The following is a 10,761-nucleotide window of genomic DNA, read 5'->3' on the forward strand; positions in this document are numbered from 1 at the left end:
GCAGGTGGCTGTGCTGGCAGTGGTGGGGGAGGCTTGAGCCCATCCCCTGCAGCCTCGGATGGCTGACCACTTGGGCTGCTGCTGCTGGCAGTGGTGCTGACAGCGGTGCAGGTGGCGCTGCAGGTGGCGGTGCTGGCAGTGGTGGGGGAGGCTCCAGCCCATCCCCTGCAGCCTCGGACGGCTGCAGTGCCATGGTTGGTGTTGTGTGCTCAGATTCAGCTCCAGCACCAGGCCCTCTATCCATCCTGCCTGCAGTGGCCGTACCTTTGTCTTTGCCCTTGGCAGCTGGTGGTCCCTTCTTGCCTTTGCCAGATGGTGGTGCATCCTTGCCAGCTGGTGGTGCCTCCTGGCCCTTAGTAGCTGGTGGCCCACTCTTGCCCTTGCCAGCTGGTGGTGCCTCCTTACCCTTGGTAGCTGGTGGTCCCTTCTTGCCCCTTCCAGCTGGTGATGCCTCCTTGCCCTTGCCAGCTGGTGGTGCCTCCTTGCCCTTGGTAGCTGGTGGTCCCTTCTTGCCCTTACCAGCTGGTGCAGGCAAACTAGCAGTGCTGAAGGGTGTCTCCTTGGAGCCTCTCACACCTGCAGTAGCTGCTGAAACTACAGTGGCCGTGGACTGGGTGGCTGAGGTGCTGGCCTGGGTTCTGCCTACCCTGGCCCGAAGTGAAGGACAGGGGATGGGGAGGGGCAGGGAAAGAGGTCAAGGGTGGAGAGGAAAAGCTTTTTAGGGACACTGGTGCGGGAAGAGGGTGAATGTTTGGGAGTGGAGGAAGGAGTGGTGGTTGAAGGTGTCTGTCTGCTGTGTTTGGGTGCAGGTGCATGGGCTGGATGCTGTTGTGAGGTTGATGGCTGTTGGGTGTCTGAGTGCTTGCGTTTGTGTACTTTGGGAGGAGGGGGTACAGACACAGTGGGAGAGGACACAGGGGACTTGTGCATGGCTGTGGGGGTGGTGACTGCCAGTGAGGGGTGTGTACTGATAGGCGTGCTGGTGATGGAGGTAGTGGATGAGGATGTAGTGCATGCAGGTGTGAGTGGAGACACTACTGGGAGGGAGGAGGTCGACAAGGAGGAGGGGCACAGAGTGGAGGCAGTGGATGTTGGCATGTCTGATTCTGGATGGTGTTTGTGTGAGTGCCTGTGAGATGAATTGTGGTGCTTGAGTTGGCCTGAGCCACTCCTGTGTGTTGTCTTGGGTGCATGCTGGTCTGATGTGTACTTGGGATAGGCTGGGATGGAGGGGAATGGGACTGGGTAGAGGAAGTTGGAGGGGGGAGGCTAGAGACAGGGACAATGGCTGCCATCAGGTAGGAGGCCAGAGCATGGATTGATCTCTGTTGGGCCGCCACGCCAGAGTGAATGCCCTCCAGGAATGCATTTGTTTGTTGCAAATGCCCTGCAAGCCCCTGGATGGCATTCACAATGGTTGTCTGCCTAACAGAGATGGATCGCAGGAGGTCAATAGACTCCTCACTCAGCGCAGCCGGGCTGACTGGGGCAGGGCCTGAGGTGCCTGGGGCAAAGGAGATGCCCACCCTTCTTGGTGAGCGGGCACGGGAAACACGCTGAGAGGCTGCTGGGAGGGTGGTGCTGGTATGGGGGTGGTGGCTGTACCTGTAGTTGGGATGGCCACAGAGGTGTCTGCCACTACCAGGGAGCTTCCATCAGAGGAGGTATCACTGTCAGAACTGTCCCCTCCAGATTCCGCCGTGGTGCTCCCCTCGCCCTCCATCCCACTGGTGCCCTCACAGTCGGTGGATTCGGCCTCCAGGCCCAAGTGGGATGCAGCTCCCTCCGTCACCGGTGCCTCTGCTCCTCCGCCAGATGATGCTAATGCACATAAGGACAGGGTGACAAAACAAAAAGGGGAGGAAGAGACAGAGAATACACTTGGTCAATGCCAGCAACAACACCACTGTTAGTGTACACAACACACAGGGGACAGCCCTATGCACTAGGCGATGCACTACCAGTCACAATGCTAGCCACGTGGCCATGGAGAATAATGACTACGGCCAATAGCAACATACCTGAGACCTACAGAACCCTGCCCAGTAGCATGTTTGGGGGTGCAGTGCAACAGACCCTGCCCAACATGGAACCTACCCTGCAATCTTCAACCTGGCCTATTTGCACCTACAGGGCCACATCCTCTAACCAGATAACACCCCACCAAGCAAAATGTGCAGAATTGGAAACTATACTCACCCCCTTGTGACTGCTGTGATAGCCTCAAGAACCCATCCAACTCCAGATAGGCCACTGCCAGGATGCGGAACATCAGAGGGGTCAGGGTTTGACGGGCACCCCTTCCTTGTTGGGAGGCCATCCCCAGCTGGGCCTCCACTGTCTTCTTTGCCCAGCGTCTCAGGTCCTCCCACTGTTTGCGACAGTGGGTGCTCCGCACATCCTTGGTGATGGCATGCCATATACCCTTTTTCTGATGGGCGCTGACCTGCAGACATATAAACATAGAAAAATGCTATCAGTCATACAGACCGGCCTGTTACACTCATGGCCCACCGTATCCCTCCCATCCCCTTACCACATACATTGCCCACCATACATGCAGCACGCTGCCCAGGACCCCTCAACCACCCCCTTCACACACAGCACTCCATGCATTCATGCACCATGCATCGTGCACACAGTGTACTAACCTGTTGGTCTGGAGGCCCATAAAGCAATCGATAGTGGGGTAGGACCCCATCCACCAGTCTCTCCAACTCCTCCCAAGTGAAGGCTGCGGCCCCTTCCCCAGAGACTTGAGCCATGATCGCTTCCAGACACAGTTCACAGGAGCATTTTCAGTGTAGGTCCTCTCATGTTGAAGGTCAGGTAGCAAGTGAGTGAACAGATAGAAAATGGCGGTCACGTCCGTGGCGCTGCGTACCGTCACCGCCAGCGTACATCACCAATGGCTACTGGAACCCATAGGGCCCAATGATAACCAATGAGAAGTTGCACGGCGGTTCTCGACTGCTTTCCGCAACGGCGCACAATGTCAGCGGAATTACCTAATTTCCACCTGTCCCTCCACACAGGACAGGTGTCTGCCATTTCGGGGGCGTTTTCCCCCAGGTGGAGGATTTGGCCACAGTGAAGGCAGACTTCTATGCAATCGGACATATCCCCAACATCATTGGGCCAACTGATGGTACACATATTGCCTTTGTCTTCCCTCCTCCCTCCCCCCGCGGAGAAATTAAAAGGTGTACAGAAATTGAAAAAGCTTTTATTCTATGAATGTGCAGATAGTGTGCCTTGCAGACCAGTACATCTCCCATGTGAATGCAAAGTATCCTGGGTCTGTGCAGGATGCCTTTATCCTGAGGAATAGCAGCATCCCATATGTGATGGCTCAACTCCAGAGGCACCGGGTGTGGCTAATAGGTGAGCCCATGGTCCCCACCCAGTGTCTGTTGGTATATGGGTGTGGGGTTGTCCCTAAAGGTGAGTGTGTGGCTAACAGGTATCCCTCGATATTTGCAGGTGACTCTGGTTACCCCAACCTCTCATGGCCCAGTGAGGAATGCTAGGACAAGGGCAGAGGAACGTTACTATAAGGCACATGGGCATACAAGAAGAATTATTGAGCGCACCTTTGGCCTCTTGAAGGCCAGGTTCAGGTGCCTCCATCTGACAGGTGGATCCCTGTGCTACTCACCCAAGAAGGTGTGCAAGATCATGTTGCATGTTGCACAACCTAGCCTTCAGACGCCAGGTGCCTTTTCTGCAGGAGGGTGGGGCTGGAGATGGGCGTGTGGCAGCTGTGGAGACTGTAGACCGTAACGAAGAGGAGGCAGAGGATGAGGATATGGACAACAGAACAACTAACATACGACAGTGATTTCAGTGTCACACAGGTAAAACACTGTAACTTCACTTTCCATTGCAGTTTTATGTAGTTAATTTTCTCTAGGCAGGCTGCTGTTCCCACTACTTTGGCCACTTACTGTACCCTTTGATATGTCTATTCACAGATCCTTTTACCCTACTCTGGCTTCTGGCGTATTGACTGCAGCACATTACAGGTCATACCTATGTATACATAACTGTACAGTCTAATTGTATTGTCTACAGATTGTAAAACTAATACATCCTTAAATCATTTGAGAAACTCCATACTTGTATTTTTTAAGAGGGTGTTTATTTCAGTGCTGAGAAGTGAATGGGGATGTGCAATGGGCTGGGGTGATGATGGAGTAAAGTCCATGATAGAGTTCAGTCTATTTGTATCACAGGTGCATTGTCCAAGGGGGCATAGGAAGTGGAGCAATGGCAGTTCAAGGTGGACAGGGTGACAGAGTGGGACACAAGGGTGACAATCAGGAGAGTCTTATTTCCTGGTGGGGGTCTTGGCAATGTTCTCTGGCTTCTGCCTGGATCGCAGGGACCGTTTGCGTGGTGGTTCTCCTTCTGCAGGGGTGGGGTGCTGGTGGCCTGTTGATCCTATGGCGGGGCCTCCTGTCCACTAGCGTTGACAGAGGAGGAGGGCTGTTCATCGGTGTAGCTAGTGTCAGGGGCCCGTTGGTCTGCCACTGCCTCCCTCATGGTGATGGCCATGTCAGCCAGCACCCCTGCAATGGTGACCAGGGTGGTGTGGATGTCCCTCAGGTCCTCCCTGGTCCCCAGGTACTGTCCCTCCTGCAGCCGCTGGGTCTCCTGCAATTTGGCGAGTATCTGGCCCATCATCTCCTGGGAATGGTGGTATGCTCCTAGGATGTTGGTGAGTGCCTCATGGAGAATCGGTTCCCTGGGCCTGTCCTCCCCCTGTCGCACAACAGTCCTCCCAGCTTCCCTGTTGTCCTGTGCCTCTGTCCCCTGAACCGTGTGCCCACTGCTACTGACCCAGGTCCCTGATCATCCTGTGTTTGTGGGGTTGCCTTGGGTCCCTGTAGTGGTCGACACACTGCTCATTGATGTGTCCTGGGGACAGAGGTATGGGCCCGCTGGGTTGGTGTTTCCTGACGGGGGAGGCTCTGTGGTGGTATGGGACTGTGGCTGGGTAACTGACTGTCCGGAGTTCCCTGATGGGCCAGATTGGTCATCCTGATCCAGGCGTGCAGAGCTGCTGTCATCACTGTGGGCCTCTTGTGTGGGGGGACTGGATGTTGCTGGCACCTCCCCTCCGGTGACGTTGGATAGGGGACCTGTGGGGATGTAAATGCAGTGTTATAGTTTCTGCGTGTGTCATCTTGTGCATGGGTATGTTTGGTGGGCTAGGTGATCCTCTATATAGTACATGCAGTGGTGATGGGTGTCCATGCAGGGATGTGAGTGGTGTCCATGCATTGGTGGTGCATGCAGGGCTTGGTATTGGGATGGGTGGGTTATGATGGTGGGGTGTATGTGAGGTGGTGGGGTGATGGGGGTGACGGTACGGGTGGAGGTTTGTGATGGCATGCAGGTGGGGGGGGGGGGTGATAGTAGTAAAGGGTTGACTTACCAGAGTCCAGTCCTCCAGCTACTCCTGCCAGGCCCTCACGGTGCAGTATTGTCAAGACTTGCTCCTCCCATGTTGTTAGTTGTGGGGGAGGAGGTGGGGGTGGGGGTCCACCGCCAGTCTTCTGTACAGCTATCTGGTGTCTTGCAACCACGGAACGCACCTTCCCCTGTAGGTCGTTCCACCTCTTCCTGATGTCATCCCTTGTTCTTGGGTGCTGTCCCACAATCCTCTGCCATAGCTCCATCTTCCTGGCAATGGATGTCTGCTGCACCTGTGATCCAAATAGCTGTGGCTCTATCTGTATGATTTCCTCCACCATGACCCTTAGCTCCTCCTCAGGGAACCTGGGGTGTCGTTGTGGTGCCATGGGTGTAGTGTGAGTGGTGTGTGTGAGTGTGCGGGGTGATGTTTTGGGGTGTGTGCTGTGAGGTGCGTGGATGGTGTATGGGTGATGGTGTTCTGTGGCTCTGGTTCTGTGGGTGCTCTTGGTGTCTCGCTCTCTCTCAGTTGTAAATTAATTTTTAGTCATAAAGGGTTGTGGGTAATGTAGGTGTGTGTTTTATAGTGGTGTGGTGTGTGTATGAGTGTCAGGTGTGTGTAGGTTGCATTGTCCAATGTGGTGTTTTGTTAGTGTGTGCGTATTTTGACCACGGCGGTATGTACCGACAATGGTTTACCACGGTTGAATGTCCGCCGCGGTGATTCGTGGGGCATAATGCTGTGGGCGGAGTTCTGTTGGCGTAACGTTTTGGGTTTTGGTACCGCCATTTTATCACTGACGTTTGGGCTGGCGGACTTGTGTGTGGCTGTATGGTAACGGATTTCTATGTGTGGGTCATAATATGGGTAGCGGTATACCGCTGCGGTCAATATATGTTGGCGGCAGTCGGCATGGCGGTAAGCGGGACTTACCGCCAATGTCATAATGAGGGCCATAATCTCCTTACATGCCAACAGTGCCCTGGTGTACTTTTGTGATGATGCTACGGTACTCCCCTGCTTTATGATGCTTTTACAACAGTTTGGTTAGGCGTCTGGCCTACAGGTGAATTGGAATAAATCTCATCTGTTCCCCCTTGCGACCTTAACCGAGAAGCAGTGGAGAGAAGTCCCACAATCCCTACTCCTCTGGGCGTGCAACTCTTTCAAATACTTAGGTAATTGAGTATATAATTCCAATAAAATCTGATTGATGGAAATGTGGGCAAACCCTCGCAAGGGTGAGAGCATCACTCCCATTCTGAACTAACCTGCCACTTTCCCCAGCAGGTAGGATTGCTAAATCCCACATTTTAATACTCCTCAGGTTATTGTATTTCTTTTCAGCCATACCTGTCTTATTGTCTCACAGACTATTCACAGACCAGCGCTAACTTCTGACCGCATTGATATGGGGCAAGGGCAGACATCAGGTATCACTTTCCAAATTATACGCTCCATTGCAGAAGAGAGGACTGGGTACTCCCAATTACAAACACTACTATCCTGCCTCCCAACTCCAATGGCCCATGCACTGCAAAGCACCCTGAACATGTCCAAACTGGGACATTGGTAGGGTAAGGCAACACCAGCCTCGGTGCTGAGATGGCTGCTTGGTTCTGAAGCGGAAGTAATGGCGAAAGGGGGCAATGCCCTAATGCAGGGGGCAAAGACATGTTGGTAAACATACGCTGTCCAGAAACAAGTCTGCCCCCCTATATGCACTCGAGCTCTCCCTCTGGGCTTTACCAGGATGCATCAAATTAAAATAAGGTCCAGACTCTGCCCTGTGGATCGAGGCAGGCCTCTCTGTTCGGGGCGATCTTTTCACAGACAAGATTCTTGCCACACTCAAAAGCTTGGTGGATGATAATGGGATACCGCTGGGCTCATTCCTTATCTATGCTGCATACATGCATTGTTTACATGAGTGCAGCAAACCTTTTTGTTTGGCATAAGACCCATGACGGGACGCAGATATCCTTAACCCACCATGTACTGTTGACGCTTGGGGAGGGCGCAAGGCTGTCACGCACTTTTACAGCTCCCTGTGCACAGTCAGAGAATGTCCTCTCCACTCATTCCGAACCTATTGGGATGCTGCGTTTGCCATCACGCTAACCGATAAAACAATGGACACAATGTATGGAGTCGATTTTACAGTTTAAAACTGCACACACAGATACTGCAGTGGCAGGTCTGAGACATGATTACAGAGCTACTTATGTGGGTGGCACAACAAGTGCTGCAGGCCCATAAGTAGCATTTGATTTACAGGCCCTGGGCATCTCTAGTGCACTATACTAGGGACTTACTAGTAAAACTAATATGCCAATCATGGATAAGCCAATTACATACATATTTTGTATAGGAGCACTTGCACTTTAGCACTGGTTAACAGTGGTAAAGTGCCCAGAGTAACAAAAAAAGCAAAAACAGAGTCCTGCACACATCAACAACCTGGGAAACAGAGGCAAAAAGTTAAGGGAGACCATGCCAAGGATGAAAAGTCTAACAGACATTTTGATTTTTATTTAACCTCTTCATGTCCTTCTGAATCTGAAAATTCATTTACAGATGTGGGGTCCTCAGAGATGCTGGTGTGAGCAAAAATGATAACCCATCCCCTTGTAAAGGCCCTGTTTCATACACATTGGTTGGTCCTGAAACGCCACCTGTCTTCCCTCAGGGAGGTTCAAAGACCCCTCATTACATTTGACAAAACCTTCATATTTAACCCTCAGTAGCACTTGTCTGTCATTTACCATTCACCATGTATTCCAATGCACACAGTGCGCAGGACTGGAACAGGGGGGCATACAGCTGGATTGCAGAGAACAGCAAATACAATAGACCAGATACAGGGTCTCTTGTGTGTTGTACAGTATGTAAAAGAGTGCACTCCGAAACAAAAGTTAATGACTAAAGCTGGGGCAGTTCCCCCACTCTCTCCCCGGGCCACTGCGAGAGATGAATTCAGAGCTATACCCTTAATGTCCAAGCAGGGTTCCTCTGCAGAATGTATAGACAACAAACATGGGCACATGCAGAATCTAATGCACTTGTGCAAAGAGCAGAACACCTACCACGTGAGGGGAATATTGTGTGGTCGTTTTAACTTTAGCATGCCTCTTCACACTCAGAGGGACCACGTATTTATTGGTCTCAAGAAGTTCAAAAACTTGAAAACCTGGAACTTCACGCTGGAGGGATGTGCAGTACATTGTAAAGATAACAGAAGGCGTAACTGGCCATGTTCTATACAACCATAATTTGTTAACGAGGATGGGACTAAATTGAATGGGAAGCGCAAAGAGGTCTATCAAAAGTGGAACAGCTATGTGTGTGAAAGATGTGACTAAGACTGGAAGCCGAAAGGTGCACTTTATAAACAAGTTTATTAACGAAATAGTTTATCACGTGAGTATGACGTTTGCATTATATTGTAATATGATTTTATATAAATTTCTCCATATCCAAATAGTACCATTTCTTTTAGCCCAAACTGTTAATGACAATATCCCAAATTCTGCAGCATGGAGCTAAACATAGTCCAAAGAAAAGCGCATTCCATCACCTAAAAGGAAAACAGACTTAAAATCGATAAGTTAGAGGCATGCGAGCAGAGTTAGGTGGAGGTGTAAAAAGAGCAGAACATTCAGCGTATGAAGGCAGTCTTGCCTGTGTTATCCCGGTGGTTGGGTCTGCGCAGCAGCGCTCTGCTTCAATTGGAGGACGTGGGCTCTGGGGATTTTCGGCCCGACTGCTTCGGCCGCTTTAATCCGCCATTTCAAGAAAGGAGGCCCCGGCTGTCGCCGTCCTCAAAACCTGAAGGAAGTCGCAAGGAAAGAAGTGGGGAAGCAAAGAGCGGAGTGGAGCCGGCCGCCGGGCTGCTGTTGGACCGACCACCCGGCCCCCCAGAACAAGGCAGCCCAGTAACCCTCTCCTCTGTCATTGTTCCCACAGCAGCAAGAGCGCGCGCTTATTGAGGCGCCTCCAGGCTCCCTCTGAGGCAGAGTTGCCAGATTCTAAAAGCCTTCTAAAGCCCAAAGCTGTTGAAAGACCAGACCAAAGTAAGCCCAAAATGAACCGGTCCTAGCCCAAAAAGTAGCCCAAACCTTTAACACTGAAATAATGCAATCATAGGCTGAAGCAAACATTTTTAAGCATAAATCAAATTTCTATTGTAAGCAAATATGTGGAACTCACAATGCCTAGATTATTCACTGCATTACCCACTAAAAATGGAAATAAAAATGGAAAAATGCTCATCTGGTAACCCCCTTGCATTATGAGTGGAAAACAATAATTGTCATCACCAACCTTCATGTGATTCCATCTGGTGCCTAATTTGTGCTTGTTGCTACTTATTTTTTAGGACTGGTGCTTTGTTTTTCTGCCTCAAGCATTTACTACGAGCAAAAGACACATATGGGAAAGACGGCGGAAGAGAAAAATGAAAAAGCGTCAGAGAGGGAGAGCAGAAAGCTGCAGGAGTGAGGTGAAATGGGAGGGAGTGGCTTTAAATGGATTAAAGAGACCTGAGATGGCTTCAGGATTACGCTGCCTCAGTATTCCGTGTTATTTAATTGCAGCAGCCGCATGTTTAAGAGGAGAGCTGTGGGCACGGCACATTTGTATTTACAAATTAAACACTGGCTATGCCACCATGGATGCCACTCACTCTGGTGCCCACCTGAAGCTCAACGTGCCCTTGTGTGCCAGGCTAGATGACACAAGATGTCCGCTTGTCAGCCACTCCAGCCTGGTTACTTTTGTAGCCTGGAGAAAGGCTGCTGGAGGCTTTTACCAAAGGGAATTCTGGGAGCTGTAGTCTTTTTCTGTAGGCAGGCTGGTTGCTTACAGATGTGCCAAGTCTCTAGCTAGGAATGGCAGGAAGCCTTCAGCCCAAATCTTTCAGTCTCACTGATTTCCAAGTTGGCCATAGCAAAATATAGAAGTCCTGAGCCAGGGGCATAACACGGCCCCCTCGACACCCTCCTCACCCCACCACCCACACATTCTGCCAGCAACCGGTTCATCATGCTGTGTTACACTAGTGATCTCAGCATTCTGATACCCCCTCTTCACCCCCCATAACCTACAAACACCCCAGCACTGCAGCAGGGCCCTGGGACATTCGATTTAAACATACATGTGGGATTCTGCAGTTGCACCGCCATGCGCCTGCTGCACCATATACCTGCAAGTCTCTGGGACCCCGGGTCTTAGGGGGGTGGGGTCCCTGACAGGCCCCCGGAGCAGAATTCCACAAACTGCATCACAAGCTGAATACACTGGGGTTTTCGAAGCCCACATAGCCCTTAGTACTCCAATTTGTT

The 10,761-nt window shown here is 51.4% G+C and overlaps 1 long non-coding RNA gene across 1 annotated transcript in view; it reads right to left on the reverse strand.

The window, feature by feature from the left end:
• LOC138294251 (uncharacterized) overlaps window positions 1-9,471 on the reverse strand; it is a 110,990-nt gene extending 101,519 nt beyond the window's left edge. The window contains exon 1 of the long non-coding RNA XR_011203302.1: window positions 9,101-9,471. This is a non-coding gene — a long non-coding RNA (uncharacterized lncRNA). The remainder of the gene's footprint in view (window positions 1-9,100) is intronic.
• Between the last annotated feature and the right edge of the window lie 1,290 nt (window positions 9,472-10,761).

This window comes from Pleurodeles waltl, chromosome 4_2 (assembly GCF_031143425.1).
Source record: "Pleurodeles waltl isolate 20211129_DDA chromosome 4_2, aPleWal1.hap1.20221129, whole genome shotgun sequence".
NCBI lineage: Eukaryota > Metazoa > Chordata > Amphibia > Caudata > Salamandridae > Pleurodeles > Pleurodeles waltl.